Source organism: Pinus tabuliformis, chromosome 3_1, assembly GCF_031772625.1.
Source record: "Pinus tabuliformis cultivar Carrire ecotype Pingquan chromosome 3_1, CPIR1, whole genome shotgun sequence".
NCBI classification, from domain to species: Eukaryota; Viridiplantae; Streptophyta; class Pinopsida; order Pinales; family Pinaceae; genus Pinus; species Pinus tabuliformis.
In genome coordinates, this window is record NC_142301.1 from 679,214,819 (window position 1) to 679,240,299 (window position 25,481).

The following is a 25,481-nucleotide window of genomic DNA, read 5'->3' on the forward strand; positions in this document are numbered from 1 at the left end:
ATAGTATGGAAACCCTTCCCAACACATAGGCAAAACTCTCAGCCAAAAAATGAAAATTATGAAAAAAATCTAGAAAAAAGGAGGACATGGATTCTAACCTATTAAGTACACCTAATGTAGAAACTGGTCAAAAAAGTGTGTTCTAGGGTACGGTTACTGGTCCAAAAAGTGTTATCACCTAACGAAGGTCCGTCTCAATAGATATATTCCATATTGTGCTATATCCTCTGTGGCTGGTACCTGTGACCCGTAAAAAAGATATGGAAACCCAATAGAAGCAAGAATTTTCCAGCAAAGGGTAGAAATCCTGAAAAATGTTGAAACAAAAGTTATCGATGTTCTGAATTAAACCAATTGAGTCACCATTTGTTGATGACTAAAGACCTAGTGGAGTCACCATTTGTTAGTATTGAAAGTTTTGGAATGTGTACTAAAATTATCCACTTAAGTTGTTGGTGATAAACACCCTAACAACAAATGATGACTGCTAATATGCTCACTAATTCTGCAAATCAAATGATGAATACTTTGGAGCAGATAACATGAAAATATATAAAAACATATAGCAAAAAATTATATATTAAGAACCCAATGGAAGTAGCAAAAATTTATCTTTATTATTAAAAATAATAATTCTCAAACCTAATGGGGACAAAATATATACTTGGGTCTGCAAATCCCCCTTTAATGGATGGGTACTTGGATACTCTTCACTTTAGCTTCAACTCTTTCTCTCAATTTATGCTATGGGAAAAAAAGCCGTAACGGAGGCTTGAACTCAAAGATGGGAGCTCAAATGTCACATGATGATAATAGGGACGATAAGAATGGTCATGGTGAAGAATGAGGAGAAAAACCCTTTATTTATAACAAAATATTTAGATAGATTTAGATTTATAAAGTACTAAAATATTATAGACTAAATCAAAATATAGTTGCTATGAATACTTTATTATATTTTTGAGAGGGAAATTTTATTAGTAATGATTAAATATCTTTATTTATCAAGTGGTTAGATTAATTAACAAAATCTCAAATTAATTAACTATTTATCAAGTGGACCTCTACAGCGTACCCAACATGCTTTCCCATCATGAAGAAATTCCCAGTATATCCCTCTTCATGAGCAGAATAATTCCCCTTTGCATCATTTCCCAAGAATCTTCCTTTTATCCTAGTTTAGAAGACCAATGCTACTAACTAGTTTCCTCCTTGCACCGATTTACAGAGATTAAACTAACCCTTGCACCATACGGAGTGACTGAGCCCTTTTCCAGTTGCATCGATCCTCTTTTGGAAGGTTTTTTAAATAAGGAGCTGAAGCTTCCATGTCTAGAAGATTCGTAATAGAAGTCTGGTAGATGGTTGGCTGTGGAGCCGAGGAATTTAGTTTGGGATCCTTTCCCCTATTAGGATGGAACAACCTCAAGAGATAAGACCTTCTCCCATGATGAGAGGAACCATTTCCCATCCATCCAAGTTATATAAACCTCTCTTTTTCCCAAGCAATAGCTAGCTGGAGTTTTGGAGTAAGTTTGAATAATCAGCAAGTCATCTATAGCTTGTAGCTTTCTAGTGTATGTTTGAGGGAGAATACTATGATTTTGGTTTGGTTTGAGACTAGAGCGAAATATGCCTTGAAATTTCCATTGTTGAGGCTATCCATGAAGTGCTAGAAGAAGTGTGGGAACCCGGATATGTCAGTGGAGACCATCAATGTCAAGGCATGGGTTGTAATCTCTTTCTAATTTATATAAATGAAACTATTGATTGATTTCCTACATGAAGTGTCATTTTACATATTTATGGCTTAATGTTCCTTGACCTATTAACTAGGCTAAATACAATATTGCATGTTATCACATTTGTTGTTGTTATTTTTTTCTTGTTTCAGGTATTCGAAGGAAGGAAGCAGAGGATAGTTAGAGTGAGGAAGCAGGATCATCACCAAGCAGAATAGTGTTCTAAGAGGTAGGCCCTCTTAATTGATTCTAGCTTAAGGAGATTTTCCATAAACTATTTTGTTTATGGTTAGACCCGCTCTCTCGGGCTAGAGGATTTGTTTGTGTCTGCACTGAGAATTTACCTACACCAAAGGGAGTCCCATTGTTTTTGTAGGCTTTCGTAGAGAACAATCATAGTAGCAGGCTATGCAGAGAAGCTATAAAATATTAGAGGCATAATGGTTTGTTGGCTTAGTATTTGAAGTAATTTGTGCCTTAGGATTTTATCTCGAAGGGTCCTAAAAGTTGCATAGTTATACAATGCTCAAAAAGGGCTTTCCAATGGTATATTGAAGTCCGCAAATGGCCTCCTAGATTGGGAGTTATTTCGAGTCAAAGGTAGGTACCTAAAAATTCAAATAGGTTGAGTTAAAGGTGGCCAAGAGTCAAAGTGGAGACCAAGCTTGGCAGTTGAACATAGTTGTTAGAGTAGGTAGCGAAGTTTCTAAAGGAGAGCTAGGAAAACATTGCTTAATAACACTACAACATGAAGCATTTTTATTGGCCCAGAGGCAGACCCATTGCATAGCTCATGTTAGTGGAAGTTTAACCTAGATGGTTCAATGTGAGCACATAAGGGAGTACCCAAAATGGCTAGAACCTAGGCTGATGATAACCTGGGATGGCTACCTCGAAAGAAACATAGTGCACATAGAATTTGAGGGCTCGAGATGGTAAATGGCATGTTATTGTGGCAGAAACATAGAAATGGAGAGTAGTGAAGTGTAAAAGCTTGAATCTGGTGGTTTTTCTGTAGAAAATTTAACAAAGGAATTGGTTGAAAAACTCAAGGCCCAAGACCCTTTTCTCTCTCCCCTCTAATAGGAGTGTGCAAAATTTTATAGGCATGAGATGATGTTGGTACAAAGGAAATGTGGTGTGCATATTTCATGTTTTAGGCACCATAGTGGGCCAAATATGAATGACATGTGTCACCACTGAAATGGCACCAGGTAGCGTCGGTTACATCAACATGACGATAATCTAGAAGGGCCTTCCCAAAAGATAAATCTTGGAAGGAAAAACCTGAAAGGAAAATCCTGGAAGATAAATCCTAGAAGGAAAATCCCAAAAGGTTCACCCCAGAGGAAAAAATTAGTCATGCCAGGAGTTTTGGCTAGGATAATGGGCCTAGAGATGGATACTTGATTCCAAAAGGTAAATCCTAGAAGGTAAATCTTGGAAGGAAAATCAGTGAAGGAAAATGCTGGAAGGTTTACCGTAGAGGGAAAAAAAAGGCATGCCATGAGTTTTGGTCAGGATAATGAGCCTGAGAGACAAAATTAATCTCAGAAGGTGCACCCAAAAGGAAAAGAAAGGTTTTTCGGGAGTATTGGTCAAGATAACAAAGTTGAGAGATGAAATTGTTGGCTGATAGTTAATAGTTACGCCAAATTATGGAAGACATACCCAGGTCATGGTTTTGTGAAGGTCTTGTGTGCTATTGTGACTGAGGGCCTTTTTAGCCAAATGAAATGAAAAAGAATTTTGGGCTAAGTGCTTAGCGCCTGCGGATAAGAATAGGTCAGAAGCTAGATCTACAATTTAGTGTCAAGGAAAACTACAAGGATTGCTAGATCAAGGAACGTGATTACAAATTGAATTTAAGAGCCTGATTTATACATATCAAGTCATTTATTTTCTTCCTTGCATGTAAGAAAGAATTAAATGAGAGAAATCTCCTCTGGATGAATGGAGATTTGACCATAGCTTAGAGAAGCCATGTTTTAAGTACAATCTAGAAAATGCATAGTTGCAAATTAATAAGCATGTAATTCCTCGATATAGTAGAAAATTTGACTGAGAATTAATTCTTATGATGGATAAATGCTTAGGTGCCCATTCTTAGAATCAATTTTATTGTAGAGGCCAAAAATTAAAATGGGAAGGCATGTTTGAGTACACTATCAGGTAGAGTGGATGGTAGAATGATGGCTAATAGAGATAGCATTATTCCCTTTGTAGCAGAGGAAAAAAATTAAGGATTGTAATTGTGTAGTTGGGGTATGGAGCATCATTGTGGGTGGAGTAGAGATCTCAGTGTGATTATGTGTGCAGTTGTGAGAGGTAGAGAGTTCATATGCAAAAAAAAGGTCAAGAGTTCCTGAGAACTAGTCAAGGTAGAGAGCTACTGAGTGTTTATTATTTGAGGGATGAGAGTAAAAGAACTGAATGTTGTTGTAGTGTGGAGTAACTGTTGTGTGGCTTGAGTAAAGTGAATTCTACTTGTTAGCTACCTATACCAATAGGTTTCATTTTTCATGATTGGCATGGGAAGTGCCAATATGATCTACTTTGGGAATGCAAAGATCTCATATTCTGATGGAAGACACACATTTACATTTGGTTGATGCTGCCCTATCTCCCAATGGGTGATCCAACAGCTTAAGCTGGGTCAGGCCATGTTTCAATTTTTTGTTATAGATTAGAGAAAGAAGTCTGTCCAAACAGTTCAATCTTGGCAGACAAAGTAGTTAGGTAGGGAAAGAAGGTTCCCAACTGTTTAATCTGGGGCCTTGGAAGCAATAAGGGTAGCCTTAGATAGAAAATCAAAAGAAAAGCCAAAGCAAAAGAAAAAGGCACATAAGGGTCTGCAAGCCTAAGTGCACCCTCCATGAAGAAACAAAAAATTCTAGGCAAGTAGATGGGTAGGTAGATGGGGTTGCAGAAATATCATTCATTTCAACTGGATCATGTTGCAGAAAGGCAAAGGAGCATGCCTAACTTCCTGTTTCCCCCCCTTCACATTCATTACTAACATCCCCACACCAGTTGCCTTCATGAAAGAATTCAAGGTCTTATGTTGGTTCTTGGTTCTTTAAGAGCCACATTTCTTGTCTAAAATTCTTTTTATTTTGATCTACTCTCTAAACTAAGTTGTTTTCATATAAACTTAGTGTTTCACCCTCTCACCCCCTTCCCCCCCTTCATATTAACCCCTAACTTCTTATTATCTAAATCCCCTATGTTCCCCTTTTCCCTACTATTGTAACACCATGGTGTATAAACCCCAAAAAATGTATAATATCCCCCCTTGTTAGCACTATAGCTAAATAAATTTGTTTAAGGGAGACATTAGTCCACCAGGGACTATGGTCAACCCTGTCATGGGATTACTCTAGCCTCTGGTTGGAGTAATAACCTCCCCCTAATCCATCATCCCCCCTCTTTTCCTAAATAATTTCATCAAAGAGCCCCTTTCCCTTCACTCAAACCTAACCACAACCCTTATTCACCCGACAGATTAATTCAAAAACTCAAAAACCCACAAAAACCCTTAAACCCAAAGTCCCACGCCCAAAATATGAAAGTGAATATTTTATTGTCAGGCAGGTCCCCGCCCAAAGCTGCATGACAAACTACGGCACCCGCCAACCGTTGATCTTCCGCCACCCCAGATCTAACGGTGGGCGGTCAATATCGGATCCCGACCTGCCTCCCTTTAACATCCGGGGAGAGGGCAGTAATGGGGGTCGTACCCAGGACGCATGGCAGGCGCTGGGGTTGTTCGAAGCCCCCCTCCCTGATACCGCCTATCACCAAAGGTGGTGCGGGGAGACCGCTTACCACGTCCCTAATACCACCCCTGTGGCACCACGTCACTCACACGTCATCATGACGTCGTGCCTCCTCCGCCTGCCCCGGCGCCACGTGGCCCTCCACGTCGCCCTGCGTACCTCGAGCCCGCCCTGACGTCATGCTGATGTCATTGGCGGAAAAAGTGCCAATGACCCTTTTTGCCCAAATTTGTCGTTAAAAACAGCCAAACTAGCCATTTGTGGTCATTTTCAAGCGAAAAGGACGTAGCCACTGCTAACCCGTTTACCGCGAAATTGCCTCCAAGCCATCAAATTCCAAGTCGCGGCCGCCATCACTTGTCAATCCAGCTGCAGTGAGCTCCCCCTGCTCGGCCCGAAGACATTCAGTGCTATTTTATCCAGGTATTCATCGCAAGTTCCTTATTTCGTCCCCATGCTTGCCATTACTCTGCAAATTCTCCAATAAGCATAGGTCCAATCCTAAATTGCATACTGTCCACTACTGAATTTACAATTAAATCAACCTGCATTGCCCCAGCTCCAAGAATTTGACACTCTAACCATAATTCACGGCTTGAAATTTACATATTTAGCCCCGAGTTGCCCGGAATTGTTCCCTTTTGCTGTGTGGAGGCCCAAGTCTGCATATCACTAAATTGAAGCCCGCGCACCCTCTGCAATCATCCTGACCAATTCACAATCCCTGTGAATTTACCAAAAAAAAAACAGCAGAGACAATTCTGCCAAGCCTGCTTATTCCACTTTCAAGATAATTCCAAGCATTATCTACAGCAAGCCTGTCACTTAAGCTCTGAGGAACCTTGCAAACCATTGCACTCACCTTGTTCAAAATCAGATTGGACAATGGCTACTCCTGCACCCTCAGCCCTCAGTGTTGCTCCTTTAAATGCACCAAATAAAGACCTGGAGTCCCTGCCTCTTGCTGACAGGGACTACCTCATTGAAGACTTTGTGGGTAACAAGGACTTTTTGCAGATCTTCAGGCAATTAAGAGATGACTACCTGAATGGTCAGGATACATATGGGATATGGGAGTCAAATCTGCCATACTACTGTCTCCCCTCTGTCAATATTTTTCCTGAGATTATTCGCCTATGTGCTGAAAACTATGATGTGCAGCAAAGAGCTATTAAGTCTCCATCTGGGAGCATCCTCTTTCACATTAATCCTGAATCCATCAATAAGATGCTCCACTTTGATCAAACTGAGCTGTTGTTCCCATTTTCCATGAATTATCTGCTGGACACTGGTGCCAAGATGACCAGTGAGGATATTCAGAAGATCACCAGGACATTTATGAGACCTGAATGCCAGCCCACAGGGCCACCTCCCTACTTGGATGTCTATTTTACTGAGGTAGGCAGACTATTGTTGGACATGATTGCTTATGTATTGGGATACAGAACCAGCGAGCATGTGGATGAAACAATGCTGGTATTGCTAGCTGCTTACAGCCCAGGCCATCCCCCTGCCCGCAAATATAACTTTGCCAAGTTCATAGCTAACAAGATTCATGATCAGCTGTGCAAAGTAGATAGACAGGGTTTCTTCAAGTACTCATCCTATATCTACCACCTTTTCATGTACTATCAGTCCGAGGTTTTTCAATGCTACATCAAAAAATTGGATTATAAAGGGGAAAGAAGATCTGTTATCTTCTGGACATATGTCTATCACAAAGTCCAAAATTCACCCTATTCCTATTGTGAATTTATTGACCAATTTGTATACCCTGTCTCTTGCTTATTGATGAGGTCCCCTCCTCCCAGAATATCAAATGAAATACAGAAAGTCCTGCAGCTCTCCAAGAATTACAAAATACGTGATTGGTACCTATATGAGGATCATACAGTCATCAGAGTCTATGGCTGTGAGCTCTGTCCATACAGGCTCCCAAAATATGTTCCTATGAGGATATTTGCCTTGGAGTATTATAAGCAGTTAATTCACTCTGACCTCACTCACTTTCACAACTCCAAAAATAAAGCCCATCTCAAGTTCAAGCACCAGGTGGGCCCCTTCATCATGAATAAAAAAGAAGGATGGGAAGATGCTGACCTAATCCTCAAAGACAAATACAAGCTATCACATAGTTTCTGGTGGGTCCCTTATGACCCTGAAGGCTTCATTACTGCTAGAAGAGTCAAGTACAGGCTACTAGGTTATAAGCATTGCAAATATCCACACATTGAAAAATATGCCAACCAGCAAGAATGGCAGCAGGATACTTTAATTGAAAAATTAATTGAAGAAGAGACAATGCTAAAGAATGTCAAGGAACAGGAAAAGACTCTTGACCTAGATTCTGTGCAGCAGGTACCCTTCAAACGACCGCACTCAGCAGGAGAAGGGACCTCGGCCTCAAGAACTGCACCAGCCACCCAGGCACCTTCTACAGCAGCACCAAGTACAGACAAAGGGAAAGGAATAATGGGTGCTGAAGAAGAAACCGTGAAAGAAAAGCCTGCCCCTTCAAGTGAGCAGCAACCAGGGCAGCAACCAGAGCAGCAACAAGAGCAGACTCCCCCTCCACAAACTGAGCCACAAACAGCTCCAATTTTGCAGACCCCAGCACAGGAGGAGAGGGGTACGAAAAGAGATAGAGAAGAGTCCACTCCTGCTAGTGGATCCTCCCAACAACCCTAGACCAAAAGGCGAAGGGCTGACTCCCCAGAGGTAGAAGACATCACTGAAGAAGTCCTTGACAGTTCAAGGAAAGACAGGGAGGGCAGCCAGCATACAGGTACAAGCTCCTTTCAGCAGGAGCAAGGATTACAACTTGGTTTGGAGGTGTCCTCCTCCTCTCATCAGAGCAAGAAGCCCAAAAGTACTAAGGCTTCTTTCATGCAAATTAAGGCACAAAATGACTTGCTGAGGGTGGAAGCCTACAAACAATTTCTAAATGCAACACCAGCCCAAAAAGAAAGGCTAATGTCTGTATATGACATTCAAGAGGAGAAATTGCTCCTCATCCATTTCAAACCTACAGTGCCCCATCCAAAATCAGCGGCAGATTATGTGAAGACAAGGGTGGAGGTCCTAGCCAAAGACATCCATCCCATGGACCAAATTGAACTCCACAAGCAGACTGGAGAAATGGTCTATGCAACCTTGGTAGACAGGGCAACCATGGCCCATGAGCTGAAAGAGTCACTAAAAAATACCAACACTCAGTTGGATTTTGAAAGAATGTCCCCCCTAGCCAAAGACAACAGAATAAAATCACTTGAGGACATTATCATTGACCTAGGACATGATCCTAAGGATCCTAAGGGTATAAGGGCCCTTATGAAGAAAAAGGAGGATGACCTCAATGCATTAAAGAAGAGGTTAAAGCTGCTACCCACAGAGCACCCTCAAACAGCAGAGCTACAAAAGGAAAAGTAGGCTGATGAGCAACTGGACCTCATAATGCAGCTAAACCAGAAGGTCCTCGATTTGGAGAAAGAGCTTAAAGGGGAATTACAAGATAAACAGGGATAATCTGCATCCCAAGCTCCTCCAACTACTTCAACCACTGCAACAACTACAGAGGCAGCAGTGGCCCCCACAACAGAAGTAGCAGCAACAACAACAGCTCCAGATTCCAGCACAAGCGTGGAAGAATTGACTAAGGCCGTTAAAGAAATGGAGCTCCAGGCAAATGAAATAAAACAGGCCAAGGAAAAATTGGCAGAATTAGATGCCAAGTATGATAAATCAAAAATAATTGTGGCAAAACAAGGTAGAGAAATAAAGGCCCTAAAGGAAAAGATAAAGGCCTTGGAGAAAGAGCTGAATCTGGAAAGCACCATGGCTCAAATAAAAAGGATTCTATGGGCCAAAATTGACCAATCCATCACTAAGCAATGGAAGTCAATCAAAACCATACATGAGCAGATGGATTTAATTGGCCAGGCACAGACAGAGATTCAAAGGGCCAAGACAGCGCTGGGAAACAGGCCTGACCAGGCCAATAGAATGATAGACTTTTTGAACAGGCAAGAAAAGGAGGAACTGGCAGCCATTGGCATAGTCAACAGAACAGAGGCTGTCCTCACAGCTAGGAAGGTACTCACTCTCAGGAATTATGTACAAACTGTGGAGAGGAAGTGCTATGAAATACAGGCTGAGGTGGATGAATACCAACACAAAATGGCAGCACTACAAGCAAAAGGACTGCCCAGCCTACTAAGCGGTGCAGGAAGACTGATCTCCAGAGAGAAGTATGCCAACAGAATGGAAACTTATATTGAAAATCAAATTACTGCATCTGGCAGTACTTCTGAGGAAACAGGGCCTCCAACAGGACAAAGCTTATACAATAAACTTGAAGGCCTGTTTTTTATTGAAAATGAGGTAAAGCACCTTTTTGAAATTCCTCCAAATTTTTACAGATATACAGAAGCCGATGAAACTCTAGTAAAAATTAGAAGACATCAGCTGCCCAAGGAGGATTGGTGGCAGGCAATGCTTCAAATTCTGCCACGATAGCTCCAGTTGCTCGGTCATTGCCAGCTCCAATTCACTAGAAGACAAACAGCAGAAAAAGTTAACATTTAAGGTAGCTGAAAGGTGACTAGGCACATGGAGAATGACAACTAGCCCAAAGGATAAGAAGATACGCAGATTTTTGGACAGCGTACCCTCAACCGACTCCAATAGCCACCAAGTCAACAGTTTCTGACTATTTTGGATAGCTAAAGCACTGGAGAGTTATTACAGCATTAAATTTCTCAGCTACAAGGCTCCAGGAGTTGGCATAACATTAATGAGCCGTTAACTCATTTCTTTGATATTTTTCTTATGTAAATTTTGTATATATACCCCCCTTAGCAACACATAAGGGGTTGGTGATTTTCACTCTGAGGCAAATGTATTGTACACTTTCAGATTATCTAATACAAAGGGCTGGACCAGCTCAGTGATTGCCTGAAAATTTGATGTCTTGCTGATGACATGCGTGCTGTTGCAGAATTCTTGTGCTGTCTAATGGAATAATAAGTTTTCTTAATCTCTGTTTTGTCTTCTTATGTTATTAACTAATGCTCATGTTTCACTAAATCTAGCAATAGAGAAAAGGGATAGTGTAGGATATGTTTGGTTACACTCTGTGCTCAATCTTTTATTGCTGTAAACGTTTTCTTCAGAATTAACTATGGACATGAATTCTTAAATGCTCATGTTTTTCATTAATTCTATAAATGTGAATGTTGTCTAGAAATTCTTCACTGCTTCTAAATAATATTCTCACTTCCTTTGCATATCAGTTTATTGGAAGATTCTTAACTGCCTTTCATGAACTGTATACATCACACTTAATCACAATTTCAAAGCATTGTTTCTCAGACACTTATCCAGCTCTGTAGCATCACTACTGTATCAACACAGCACACCAAACTACTAAAGGACCACTGACTCCATGCCCAATGGCCTAGAACATACTAGTGAGCACATATATATCTTGATTGAAATCATCACCCAACCAAGTCCAAAAATAAACATTGAGCATCATAGCTGGCCTAAAATTCTTCTCAAAACAGAGACAAACCTTAAAGAGAGAGCCCTCTCTGATTACAGTTTGGCTAGAAGCTGTAATCCAAAGATTGGTTAGTGGTTACCCCGGCCGTATTCCCTTGGGAGTCATAGGGAACAACCTGGGTGTTAACATAATTGGCGACTCCACTGGGGAGTTCCTCAGGATATTCTAATTCCTGTATATTTCTTAAAGCTGCTTCAGTCAATTTTCATGCTAGCTTTAAGATATACACAGTCATTCCAAAATCTTGTCTGGCCCTTGTAGACACAAAAATATTCCAAAAAACATAACTCAAAAACAAGTTCAGAAGCTGGCTCCCAAGAAGAATCCACGATATACAAGGTCAAATCCTGACCCCAATCCTCCAACTGTTTTTGAAAATCCTAATACAATCCCTAAGATCATTAGGAAGCAACAGGGACAGGAAACTCTTGCTGATTCAAGTCCTGAGACAGCTCATCCAAACCCTGTTCCAACTCCAATCAAGGTTCTATTTCGGTCTACCCTTGATTCCCCCAGTTCACCATCCACATCTCAAAGCCCTCCTTTCACACCTCCATCCACTGCACATATTCCCTTGACCAACACTCTAGTTTCTACCGTTCCCAATACCCCTGTTGTACCAGTCGTTCATGCTATCCCAGTTATCCCTGTCAATCCTATAAATCCTACAAATATGGCTAATAGATATGCACCCCTGCAGTTGCCTGCTAATGCTGCAGCTCTACCCCAAGACTACCAATCCAAGATCTCATATTTTGACTCCACTGGCCCTTTCACAGCAATTCAGCATGCCAGAAGGATGCAAGACCATTTTGAGAACTATGAAATAGATGATGACAGTGTGAGAATGAGAATCTTTGTTCAGAGTCTCACAGGGGATGTAAGAACTTGGTTTAGATCACTGGCTGTAAATACCATCACAACCCTTGATGAGCTTTATCAAGCCTTTACTAAAAGATGGGAGAAAAAGAAAGATCCCCTGCACATACTTGGTGAATATGATATAATCAAACGAGGTCCTCAAGAGACCGTTTTGGAGTATTGTGCAAGATTCAACAACGTATATAACGCAATACCACAGAATTTAAGACCTCCTCCTGATTTAGCCTTGTACAAATTTCCGGATGGTTTTTACCCTTATATGGCATATCAGTTGAAGGAAAGAGCTCCTGAAACCCTTGAAGATGCCCAGAAGGTTGCTGTCACAGTAGAGGCTAACTTGATTTCCAAAAGAAACAGGGCAAGATTGGAAAAGAGAACCACTTTCAAAGAAGAACCCTCAGCCTTTGATCAAAATCTGGATGCAATACTCACTGGTATGAAGAGATTGGGTGATAGAGTAGAATCAGTTGAAAGAAAGTCATCCTGGGAAGCACCACAAAATAACCCTATCAGAAATCCCAATTTTAGGAGAAATCAAAACCCAAACGTGGGCAAGGCCGGTTCTGATCCAGACATAAGACCTCCCTTCCAGGAAAACTATACTGAGGCATCCACTTCGAATGAGCAAACAGATGACACCCACATTAACCTGATGGGCCTGAATGATGAGCAGCAAGTTTTTTTGAGTCAAGAGGATCATAAGGATGATGACATTCAGCAATTCCAAACCAGGTCAGGTGAGTCATTTGACTTTAAACAAGGCTATGACACAGTTGTTTATGAAGTTCATAAACAATATAAGCTAAGAAGCAGAACTATAAACGTAACACAGCCTGAAAAAACAAAGGATAGCCAGCATCCCAAAAGAGCCATAGTCACAGAACCAAATGACACAACTGATTCAGTTACAAATGAAATAACCATTCAAGAAGTCACTGAACCATTGCCTTCAAAACAACAGCCTATGGCCACATCACCCTTGAAGCCCAATCCAAGTAACATTGCTCAAGAGATGAGTAAGAAGGACAAGCCTCAAGATCAAGATAAGAATCAAGAAGAAAACCTAGTGAACAAGGAAAAGGCTGTCACCCACAACACCAAGATCCAATCTGAAAGACCCTTTGACTTAGAAGCTGAAATTGGCAAATTGAAGGTAGTTATCCCTCTCTCAGAACTAGCCAAGAATGAAATTTATAAACAACAAATCAAGAAGTCACTACAACTTACTCGTAATAAAGATAATGTCAATGTATTGGATAACACCCCAGAATTGCTTTTCGGTCCGGAGGTTGATGGAAAGATAGCAGTTACAGGGATCTTGCCTTTCTATGTCAACCTACATGTTCATGATAAGATACTACACAATGCAATGTTTGACTCAGGGGCCTCTCACAACCTGATGCCTAAATCAGTCATGGAGAGATTGAATCTAGATATTACAAGACCATATAAGGACCTATTCTCATTTGACTCCAGCCAAGTTAAGTGTTTAGGCTTAATAAAAGACTTATGTGTCTCCCTGGTTCAGTACCCAAATAAAACAATCCTAATGGATGTTGTAGTTGCTGATATCCCACCCAAATATGGGATGCTCTTATCAAGATCATGGGGGGCTAAACTCCAAGGTTCCCTACAATTAGACATGTCATATGCCACCATCTCAGTATTTGGTCAACCCAAGAGGTTATACAGAGAGTCACTTATGAAATACATGGTCAGCAGTGAAGAAAAACCTCAAAACTTTCCCATATATGTTGTCCATTCTGACATAGACTCCTATATTCTCTTCAATGATAGTACAGGTCCCACAAATGATGAAGAAAACCCAACACTCAAGCAAGATCAGCATATAAATGAAGAAACTGTTGTTCAAGACATAATGATTGAGAAATCAATTAACAAAGCAGTTCAAGAAGAAAGACCAAATGTGAGCCAAGATTCCAAGTTGTTGATGCTAACTCCCACAACAGTTGACAATTCTTCCCTTAACCAAGAAGTCCTCTGGTTTCTTGAATTTGATGGGTCAGTCAACAAATTAGGGGCAGGAGCAGGGGTTTGGATACATAATAAACAAAACAGTCATGCAGAAGGCCGAGCCTATAGGTTAAACTTCAGGTGCACCAACAATATGGCAGAATATGAAGCTCTCTTACTAGGCCTCAAGCTAGTAAAATCCTTACAAGCCATAAAGGTTTCAATCCTAGGAGACTCAGACCTAGTTATCCAACAAGTAAAGGGTAATTTTGTCACCAATGACAAAAGACTGAGATCTTACAGATCTGCTGCTGCTGAACTACTGCAGTCCTTCACTGAATTTCAAATTACCAAAATTCCTAGAACCCATAACCTGCATGGTCATAGCTTGGCTACATTTGCAAGCACTTGTAAACTTCCTTTTGAACCCCATCATTGCTTTACAGCTGAGGTAAAACACAGACCTTCTGTCCCAAACAATGTCAAGGACTGGCAAGTGTTTGAGGATGATAGCCATATAAATCAATTTTTGACTTTGCAGCAAGAATTTTCAGTGCTAAACATTGATATGGAGGCTGCAAGTGATTCACAAACACTAGGTGAACAACACCAAACAAGTATTTCACCCAAAACAGCAAACCAAATGTTGCATCCAACCATTTTCAACAAAGAAAATCTACAAGAACTTAAACAAATCAGTTGTGAGGAGATAGCTGATAATGAAGTTGAAATTATACAACTGAAAGACAACTTCCTCCCAACAGGCCTTACTCCCTTAGAAGACATTTTCGACTCAAATGATATTCTCAGGAAGCCAAAATTGCAGCCCCTCAATACTACCATAGAAGAGTGTAACATTGGAACTGCAGAACAACCCAAGATAATTAAATTGTCTGCATCTTTACCACCTGATCAGAAGCCTAAATACATTGACCTCTTTAAAGAATTCCAAGATGTCTTTGCATGGAGTTATGAGGATTTAAAATCCTATGACACCTCTGTTATTCAACACACTATCCCTCTCAAGCCAAATCAAAAACCCTTTAAGCAAAAATTGAGGAGAATCAATCCTATGCTTCTCCCAGCAATGGAGCAAGAGGTACAAAAAATGTTTAAAGTTGGCATCATAGCACCAATCAGATTTTCTGATTCGGTTTCAAACTTGGTTCCTACCAGAAAGAAAACTGGTGAAATAAGGCTTTGTGTTGATCTAAGGAACTTGAATCAAGTGTCCTTGAAAGATAATTACCCCTTACCCAAGATGGATCACATCTTGCAAAGAGTAGTGGGGGCCTCAAGAATTTCTTTACTTGATGGTTTCTCAGGTTTCAACCAGATCCTAGTTCACCCTGATGATCAGGACAAAACAGCATTTACAACCCCATGGGGAACCTTCAAATATGTAAAAATTCCTTTTGGATTGAAGAATGCAGGGGCTACATTTCAAAGAGCAATGGATATTGCTTTTTCCAAAGAGATTCATGACTTCCTTGTCATTTATTTAGATGATCTCACACCTTTCTCAAAATCTGACCAAGAACATTTGAAACATCTAAGGCAAATATTCATAACCTGTAGGAAGTATGGAATTTCTTTAAATCCCAAGAAATCCCTGTTTGGTTTAGAAGAAGGTAAGCTGTTAGGGCATATCATTTCAAAGGATGGCATTAGAATTGACCCAGACAGGATACAAGCTATCTTACAAATGCCCCACCCTAGAAACATCAAAGAATTGCAAGCCTTCTTGGGAAAGATTAACCTTTTAAGGAGGTTTATCCCTAACTTAGCAGAATTGATCAGATTACTGAATAACATGCTAAAGAAGGATTCAAAAGTGAAATGGATGGTAGAAGCAAATCAAGCTTTTGAAGGCATAAAGTTGGCCCTTACCCAAACACCAGTCTTAACAAACCTTCAATTTGATAGAGAATTCATTATTTTCTCTTTTGCCTCCCAACATACTATTGTTGCTGTCTTATTACAGAAAGATGACCAAGGAAATGAGAAACCCATTGCTTTCTTTAGTAGAGCTCTTAGAGATGCACCTCTGAAATATCAAATCACGGAGAAACAAGCTTATGCTTTGGTCAAAGCCATCAAAGACTTTAGGATTTACATCCTATATTCCCATGTTATATCTTATGTACCAAGTCCATTGTGAAAGACATACCTACTCAAGAGAATTTAGAGGGCGGAAGAGGAAAATGGATTGCCAACATCTTGGAATTTGATATTGAAATAAAACCTACAAAACTGATAAAGGGGCAAGGTTTGGCCAAACTAATGACAGAAGCAAACTTTCAAGCCTTAGACATTAACCAACTGGACAGTGAACCGGAGCTGGCGACTCCAAAGATCAATGTAGCCTTTAAAAAATCCCCTTGGTATTCTGATATATGTTATGTGTTACAAAACCTGTGTGCTCCCCCAGGATTGTCCAGAACTAAATGTAGGTTCCTAAAAATGAAAGCTTCAAAATTTTGTGTCATGGGTGGCAATTTGCTTTGGAAAAACCATGAGGGTATACTGTTAAACTGCCTGATTGAGAATGAAACTAACAATGTCACCAAAGAATTTCATGCAGGTGACTGTGGTGGACACTTGTATTGGAAGTCCACTGTGGATAAGATATTGAGGGCTGGTTACTATTGGCCCACTATTTTCTCTGATGTCAATAAATTCACCACCTCATGTCATAAATGTCAAGTGTTTGAGGGAAAGAAAAAGTTACTGCCACTCCCTTTGAGGCCTATTGCAACAGAGAGACCGTTTCAGCAGTGGGGCTTGGATTTAATTGGGGAAATTCATCCCTCATCTTTAGGCCAACATAAATGGATCCTCACAGCCACAAACTACTTCACCAAATGGATTGAGGCCATCCCATGTAGACAAGCAAACGATGCCACTATCATTCAGTTCCTTGAGACCAATATCCTTTCTAGATTTGGTTGTCCTGATAAGATAATAACAGACAATGCTGCTGCTTTCAGATCTAAGAAGATGTTAAATTTCTGCCACAAATTTCACATTACCTTGGGCCATTCTACTGCATACTATCCCCAAGGAAATGGCCTTGCTGAATCATCAAATAAAAGCCTTGTGAACATCATAAAGAAGATGTTGGAAGAAAATAAGAAGAATTGGCATAAGAAGCTTGTCAATGCCTTATGGGTAGATAGACTAACAACCAAGAGGTCCATTGGGGTCAGCCCATATGAGTTAGTTTATGGACTAGAAGCCAAATTTCCTTCATCACTAGGGGCACCGGTCATGAAGTTACTCCAAGAAAGTCAAGCTGAGCCAAATGGCATACAGAGAAGGATCAATCAGATAATATGTCTGCAGCAAACTAGAGATCAAGTGTATAGCAGAGTTCAAATCCTACAAGAAAAGCTGAAGAAAGCCTTTGACAGAAGAACTAAGGTTGAAGATTTCTTCATAGGGGACAAAGTGCTTAAGTGGGATTCAAGAAGAGAAGACAAGGGTAAGCATGGAAAATTTGACTCCCTTTGGAGAGGACCTTTTGTCATACAAGCACTATAGGGAAATAACACTTATTTTCTGGAAAATTTGGATGGCACTGACTTAGGTGAAGGTCCTGTAAACGGCAGGATGTTGAAGCACTATTTCGACTACTTTCCATGTATATAACAGAGTTTCCCCATCTGTATATGACCAGCTGTATATATTTCTTTCAGCACATAAATAGTTCAGTTTGAGAAGCTACTACAAATAAGCATAAAGGGGCTATATATGCCAGGAATTCCACAAAGGTAATAGCCTCCAGTTTTGAAGTACAAAGAGAGAATTTTCAAATTTTGGTAAGAACAGATCAAGAGCCAAGGAATTCTGACCTACTGTTCTTGGTCTTTCAAGAAGAAAAACCATCCCCAAGTGGAGCCACTGTTAGCTACCTATACCAATAGGTTTCATTTTCATGATTGGCATGGGAAGTGCCAATATGATCTACTTTGGGAATGTAAAGATCTCATATTCTGATGGAAGACACACATTTACATTTGGTTGATGCTGCCCTATCTCCCAATGGGTGATCCAACAGCTTAAGCTGGGTCAGGCCATGTTTCAATTTTTTGTTATAGATTAGAGAAAGAAGTCTGTCCAAACAGTTCAATCTTGGCAGACAAAGTAGTTAGGTAGGGAAAGAAGGTTCCCAACTGTTTAATCTGGGGCCTTGGAAGGAATAAGGGTAGCCTTAGATAGAAAATCAAAAGAAAAGCCAAAGCAAAAGAAAAGGGCACATAAGGGTCTGCAAGCCTAAGTGCACCCTCCATGAAGAAACAAAAAATGCTAGGCAAGTAGATGGGTAGGTAGATGGGGTTGCAGAAATATAATTCATTTCAACTGGATCATGTTGCAGCAAGGCAAAGGAGCATGTCTAACTTCCTGTTTCCCCCCCTTCACATTCATTACTAACATCCCCACACCAGTTGCCTTCATGAAAGAATTCAAGGTCTTATGTTGGTCCTTGGTTCTTTAAGAGCCACATTTCTTGTCTAAAATTCTTTTTATTTTGATCTACTCTCTAAACTAAGTTGTTTTCATATAAACTTAGTGTTTCACCCTCTCAACCCCTTCCCCCCTTCATACTAACCCCTAAATTCTTATTATCTAAATCCCCTATGTTCCCCTTTTCCCTAATATTGTAACACCATGGTGTATAAACCCCAAAACATGTATAATATCCCCCCTTGTTAGCACTATAGCTAAATAAATTTGTTTAAGGGAGACATTAGTCCACCAGGGACTATGGTCGACCCTGTCATGGGATTAATCTAGCCTCTGGTTGGAGTAATAACCTCCCCCTAATCCATCATCCCCCCTCTTTTCCTAAAGAATTTCATCAAAGAGCACCTTTCCCTTCACTCAAACCTAACCACAAGCCTTATTCCCCCGACAAATTAATTCAAAAACTCAAAAACCCACAGAAACCATTAAAGCCAAAGTCTCGCGCCCAAAATATTAAAGTGAATATTTTATTGATGGGCGGGTCCCCTCCCAAAGCTGCACGACAAACTACGGCGCCCGCCAACCGTTGATCTTCCGCCACCCCAGATCTAACGGTGGACAGTCAATATCGGATCCCGACCTGCCTCCCTTTAACGTCCGGGGAGAGGGCGGTAATGGGGGCCGTACCTAGGACGCGTGGCAGGCACTGGGGTTGTTCAGAGCCCCCCTCCCCGATACTACCTATCACCAAAGGTGGTGCGGGGAGACCTCTTACCACCTCCCTAATACCACCCCTACGGCACCACGTCACTCACACGTCATCATGACGTCGTGCCTCCTTCGCCCGCCCCAGCGCCCCGTGGCCCTCTACGTTGCCCTGCGTACCTCGGGCCTGCCCTGATGTCATGCTAACGTTGTTGGAAATAATACTGAGAGGGGGGGGGTGAATCAGTATTATCAGATCAATAAAACTTTTTCATTTCATACCTAGAAACATATACGCTACTTTAGTTAAGTGAACCCACGTGTACACGCTACTGTGTTTATTGCAACTAGCGTATATCAAGAGATCTTATGATTCAGTTAGCTTATCTTCAGTAAAAGCATCAGAACATTATTAACCATATTAACAGTAAACAGGTGCAGTATAACAGAACAAATCATCACACAAAAGCCACACACATGAACACCATGATATAAGGTGGAAACTGAATGTGGGTGAAAACCACCTGCTGCAATTCGTCTCTTTCTTCTTTAATAAGAAACTTCTTTTACAATATACTGGTGCAGTCCTTTACCAGCACGCAGGCTACAACCTGCAGAGGGCTACAAACCTCTTAGCTCTTGTACTAACCGATCCATTTACTAGTACGTAGGTTCCTACCTACAGAATGCTCCAACCTTTACTCCCCTTGCTCTTGTACTGGCTGATATGTTTACCAATACGTAGGTGCCGGACTACGATCTACCCGGGACCACATTTCATACATTTTCATACTGGATCCATAAGACAATCACCTTGTAGTACAACCTGCATCATTAATCACTGAAACACTGAAACACTGAAACTCTATTAGCAACACAGTCACCAGAACACAGAGCAGACACAGAACTCTGCAATAACCATCAGACCCATCTGCAACTTCAAATATCAAGCTTTACAATGTACATGCGACTTGGATGAACCCAAACTGCGTGTATACGCCCTTTTTCCAAGGCCAACCCGCGTACAGATCTAAAAATATTTCCTTATAACTTTGCAGCTGTACCAGACATCAATCATACTATAACACTTATATAACATTATTTGCGTCAGTATGCAGATCCAGAATAAGCATAATCAACCATATAAAGATAGTTCATTTCAAACCATTTGATCCCGATCTCTCCTTAGATCTTGTTCTCCATCAACCGGTGAGATCTCTCCTTAGCTCAGATCAAGCAATGCATCATCAACCCATAACCTGCATACTGGATCTAATACTTCATCAGATGTTCAAGACATTTCAGATCACTAGCCTAATGATCTTCTTCTCCTTATATAGCATTAGGCCCTCCTCAATACCACGAGCCAAAACCATAGTAATACAATACCATCAACTTCAAAACTAGGGATCAACACGTCTGTCAAGACGCCATGGTCCAAAACCATAGGCACAACTTCCAAGGAATAACTGCCACGGACCAAAGATAAGTTTTCCACATACACGCTCTTTTACTGAAGCCAACCTGCGTGTACACACGACTTGGTATATAGTGAACCAACGTGTATATATTTTTCTTCATACTTGTAGACTGATCATCAATTCCTTACTGCTATCCTTCTGCACTATGATTTGTCATCAGTGTGATTTGCCATCAAGGACAACACTTGTCTCATAATGCCAACAATATCCCCCTTTGGACTTGATGGCAAAGCTGACTTGTTACACTTAGAACTATCATCTGATTCCTTTGAGCTGTCCTCCATCAGTCACATCTGACATCTCTTTTGAAGATTCATCCAGTTATACATAAGTGAGATATTCTTCTATGAGAGGGTTGCCATCAAGTACAACACATGCATCATAATGCCAACAATCTCCCCCTTTGGACTTGATGGCAACAACACCAAATCACTCTCCCCCTTTGACATCAAGGGCAAAGGGTGGACCAATATGTTCTCTTCCTTTGTTGAATCATTCCACTGTCCATACTCCCCCTGAGTACCTGCTGAAATCTCTGAATAATCTCCCCCTTTGTATATGCCAAGGTGTACCAATCTATCCATGCTCCCTCTGAGTACATGTTGAATCTCTGTTCTTGCTGAAGTGTGCTGATCATGCTCTCCCTGACTGTAAGCAAGGTCTACAAAAAAAATGTTCTACAAGAAAGAACACGACTCTATACATCATAAGTGACCTTCCTAGCACCAAAGACTCATACATACATCCATCTCCCAATCAAGTGGGGATATACCAAAAGTTTACACATGATAATTCAAGAGTATAACATCATTCATCCCAGGCATAGTGGGGAAACCAACATAGGCCGTTACATGACCTTGATGAAAATACATGACTGAAATATTTCAACATTCATCAAATGACTAGAAAAGATTTCATCAACTGATTACAATAGATAGAGACACTCAATTACTTCATGAGTCAAGAGACCAGACATCTAAGTAAGACCACGATAGTCATCAGCAGCTATCATACACAATGTATGATTTGTTCCATAAGCATCTAGTCCAACAATTATATTTCCTTTTTTTTCTCCCTCTGCATCTAAGGTAATGCCAACACTGCATCATTATCTGATCCCTCTGACTGTACCAAATGGTCTCTGTTAGACCCATTTCAGAATCTTTTCATTCAGAGTTTGCCCTTGCTGTTCAGAACTCCATATACGCGACTTCACCTGCATCAATCAGCGTATATACGTGGATATCCCTTACGCAACACGCGTACACCATATACGTGACTATCCCTGCGTAAAACGACGTATGTACGCGGATATCCTTTAAACAACACGCGTACACCAATTTCCATATCAGCAACCTGTAAATGTCCTGTAGAGAATAAGTCATCAACCTATAACAAGGTATGTCTGCATCAATTCATCCCTTTGAACAGAATTCAGAGTCATTCACATTATATCATGTGTGAAACCACCATAGCCATTTCATCAAGCTCTACATGATCCAAGTATCATTACTTTGGAACATCTGCATCGACCAACATATGTAAGTATAAACCTATCATCATATAGATATGGACTCATCATCATGTCTCCAACAAAGTGACTTTGAGGAGTCATCCATGTATCAACACTATGTATCTTGAGCTCAAACTCTTTTGACAAAGCTTCTTGATATCATCAACAACAACAATCCTTATCCACAAGAGTGCCTGCATCATAACTGTATGATCTTTATGCATATGACAACAACAGTATATGAGTGACTCATCATCAAGTGAGGAAGATGTGTATTCAAGCTTTGTACTTCTCCTTATCCTTATGAAGATCACCATGTAAGCATCATCAAAGGATCAACCATAAATCTGATCTGAACATCTACTATGTAACTTCAAGAATCGTATGAGAGTTTATCATAGACAACTCACAACATCATATCATAGCAAGATATATCATTTAGCCATATAAGAATCATCACCAAGGATTATTAACCATAATGCCAACAATGAATTACTAAAGGCATATGCTCCCCCTCAACCAGTGCCATTTGTTAGATCTGATCATGCATATATCAGCAATAAGCATCAAAACATCATCATCCTCAAGTTAGGATCAAAACACTTCTAGACATCATACAAGTAACAAAACATTTCCACACATCCTCAGCAGACTGTAACCAATAGAGCAAATAATAGACTGAATCATATCAGATCCTTTTTCTGATCCTGTCCCCACTGCTTTTCCTCAGACTGACATATACGCGACTTTGCAGTGTCTAACTCGTGTATGTACGCGACTTCCCTTTAAGGAAATTGCGTATGAGATTCAGAACGCTGAAGTTTTACACTTTCAGCTCCCCCTGAGTCTGATATGTCTGTGCTGTGCTGTGTCTCAGTACATTGTGCTGACTGTACTTCCTTCTTCCTCCATATCTTCAAGTGTGATGAGGTTTTCTCCTTTTGGTGTGATGTCCATCCTTTGTTCCTGCATTCCTTTACTATATGTCCAAGCTTGTTACATGCATAACATCTTACATGTTTCATATTCCTCCTGTAGCAATCAACAGCTTTGTGACCAAACATATTGCAAGCAAAGCAATATCCATTAAAGTACCTTGAGTATGATGATCTTTCTGCATGATGGTCTTGAACCCTTCTTCTTCTACATCTAGCTGCAACATGTCCAAGATTATGACATACATAACATTCAACATTATTCATAGGAGGAGTAAAAGATTTTCTTTGAGAAGTCTCTTTCCTTGATTGTTGATGGGGTTGACCTTTCATCTCCTTGTTGATCATTTTAGTTTTCTCTTTAGAGTTCCTTGCCTCACCTTGTGAGCTAGATTCACCTTCAACAGATTCATCAAAACCAAGACCAGTCTTTATAGCAGGAGATCTTTGACTACTAAGAATATCATTCAAGACTTTAGAACTATCTTGAAATCGCAAAAGCTTATCCTTTTCTTCTAGTTTACCTTTCAAGATATTTACCTCAACCTGAAGCTGTTCTTCCTTCTCAAGAGATTGCCTTTTCAAATATTCTTCAGCTTTGCTTCCTTCTTCCATTTGTTCCCTTAGTTTGAGAATCTCCTTTTCTTGTTCTTCATTCAGATCCTGCTGCATTTGACGAACTCGGAAGGCACATTCTAGTTGAGATTTTAAGTTGATGACTTCGTTTTCTTGTTTTGCAATAGCTTGGAGTAGATCTGTATTCTGCTTCTTTGATTCTTCAAGATCTCCTTTTAGTGAGAGGATTGTAGCTTCAAGATTTTCATAGTAACTGGATCTATCTCTAAGTTTCTTGATGGTTGTGCTTCTCTCATTGACTTCATCTCTTAATGATGTCACTTCACCCTGCAACTTTTGACATTGATTTTCCTTGTCCTTGAGTAGTTTTCTTACCTTGTTTCCTTCCTCTGATTGAGCTTTTAGTTTGGTAACTTCTTCTTTGAAGGCACATTCCCTTTTGTTCAATAGATCTTGTTGATCTTTAATTTTGTCTGTAAGCCTTCTAAATACTGCCTCTATTTGATACTTTTCTTGCTCACCCATAAAAGCAAATTCAGTTGCTTCACTATCACTTTCATCTCTTTCACAAGGAAATATAGCTGGAACATCAGAGGATAACACATTCATACCTGATAATGATTCTGAATCTGAAGAGCTTCTTATACCTAATGCCCAATCGATTCTCCCACTGTTATAGTCCTTCTGAGATGTCTTCTTCTTCTTATGAGCTTTCTTCTTAAGCTTCTTTCCCATTGTTCCATGGATCTCCTTCAAGCGATCAAGCTTCTATCAAAGGACCTGCTCCGATACCAATTGTTGGAAATAATACTGAGAGGGGGGGGGTGAATCAGTATTATCAGATCAATAAAACTTTTTCATTTCATACCTAGAAACATATACGCTACTTTAGTTAAGTGAACCCATGTGTACACGCTACTGTGTTTATTGCAACTAGCGTATATAAAGAGATTTTATGATTCAGTTAGCTTATCTTCAGTAAATGCATCAGAGCATTATTAACCATATTAACAGTAAACAGGTGCAGTATAACAGAACAGATCATCACACAAAAGCCACACACATGAACACCATGATATAAGGTGGAAACCCAATGTGGGTGAAAACCACCTGCTGCAATTCGTCTCTTTCTTCTTTAATAAGAAACTTCTTTTACAATGTACTGGTGCAGTCCTTTACCAGCACGCAAGCTACAACCTGCAGAGGGCTACAAACCTCTTAGCTCTTGTACTAGCCGATCCATTTACTAGTACGTAGGTGCCTGCCTACAGAATGCTCCAACCTTTACTCCCCTTGCTCTTGTACTGGCTGATATGTTTACCAATACGTAGGTGTCGGCCTACGATCTACCTGGGACCACGTTTCATACATTTTCATACTGGATCCATAAGACAATCACCTTGTAGTACAACCTGCATCATTAATCACTGAAACACTGAAACACTGAAACTCTGTCAACAACGCAGTCACCAGAACACAGAGCAGACACAGAACTCTGCAATAACCATCAGACCCATCTGCAACTTCAAATATCAAGCTTTACAATGTACACGCGACTTGGATGAACCCAACCTGCGTGTATACGCCCTTTTTCCAAGGCCAACCCGCGTACAGATCTAAAAATATTTCCTTATAACTTTGCAGCTGTACCAGACATCAATCATACTATAACACTTATAGAACATTATTTGCGTCAGTATGCAGATCCAGAATAAGCATAATCAACCATATAAAGATAGTTCATTTCAAACCATTCGATCCCGATCTCTCCTTATATCTTGTTCTCCATCAACCGGTGAGATCTCTCCTTAGCTCAAATCAAGCAATGCATCATCAACCCATAACCTGCATACTGGATCTAATA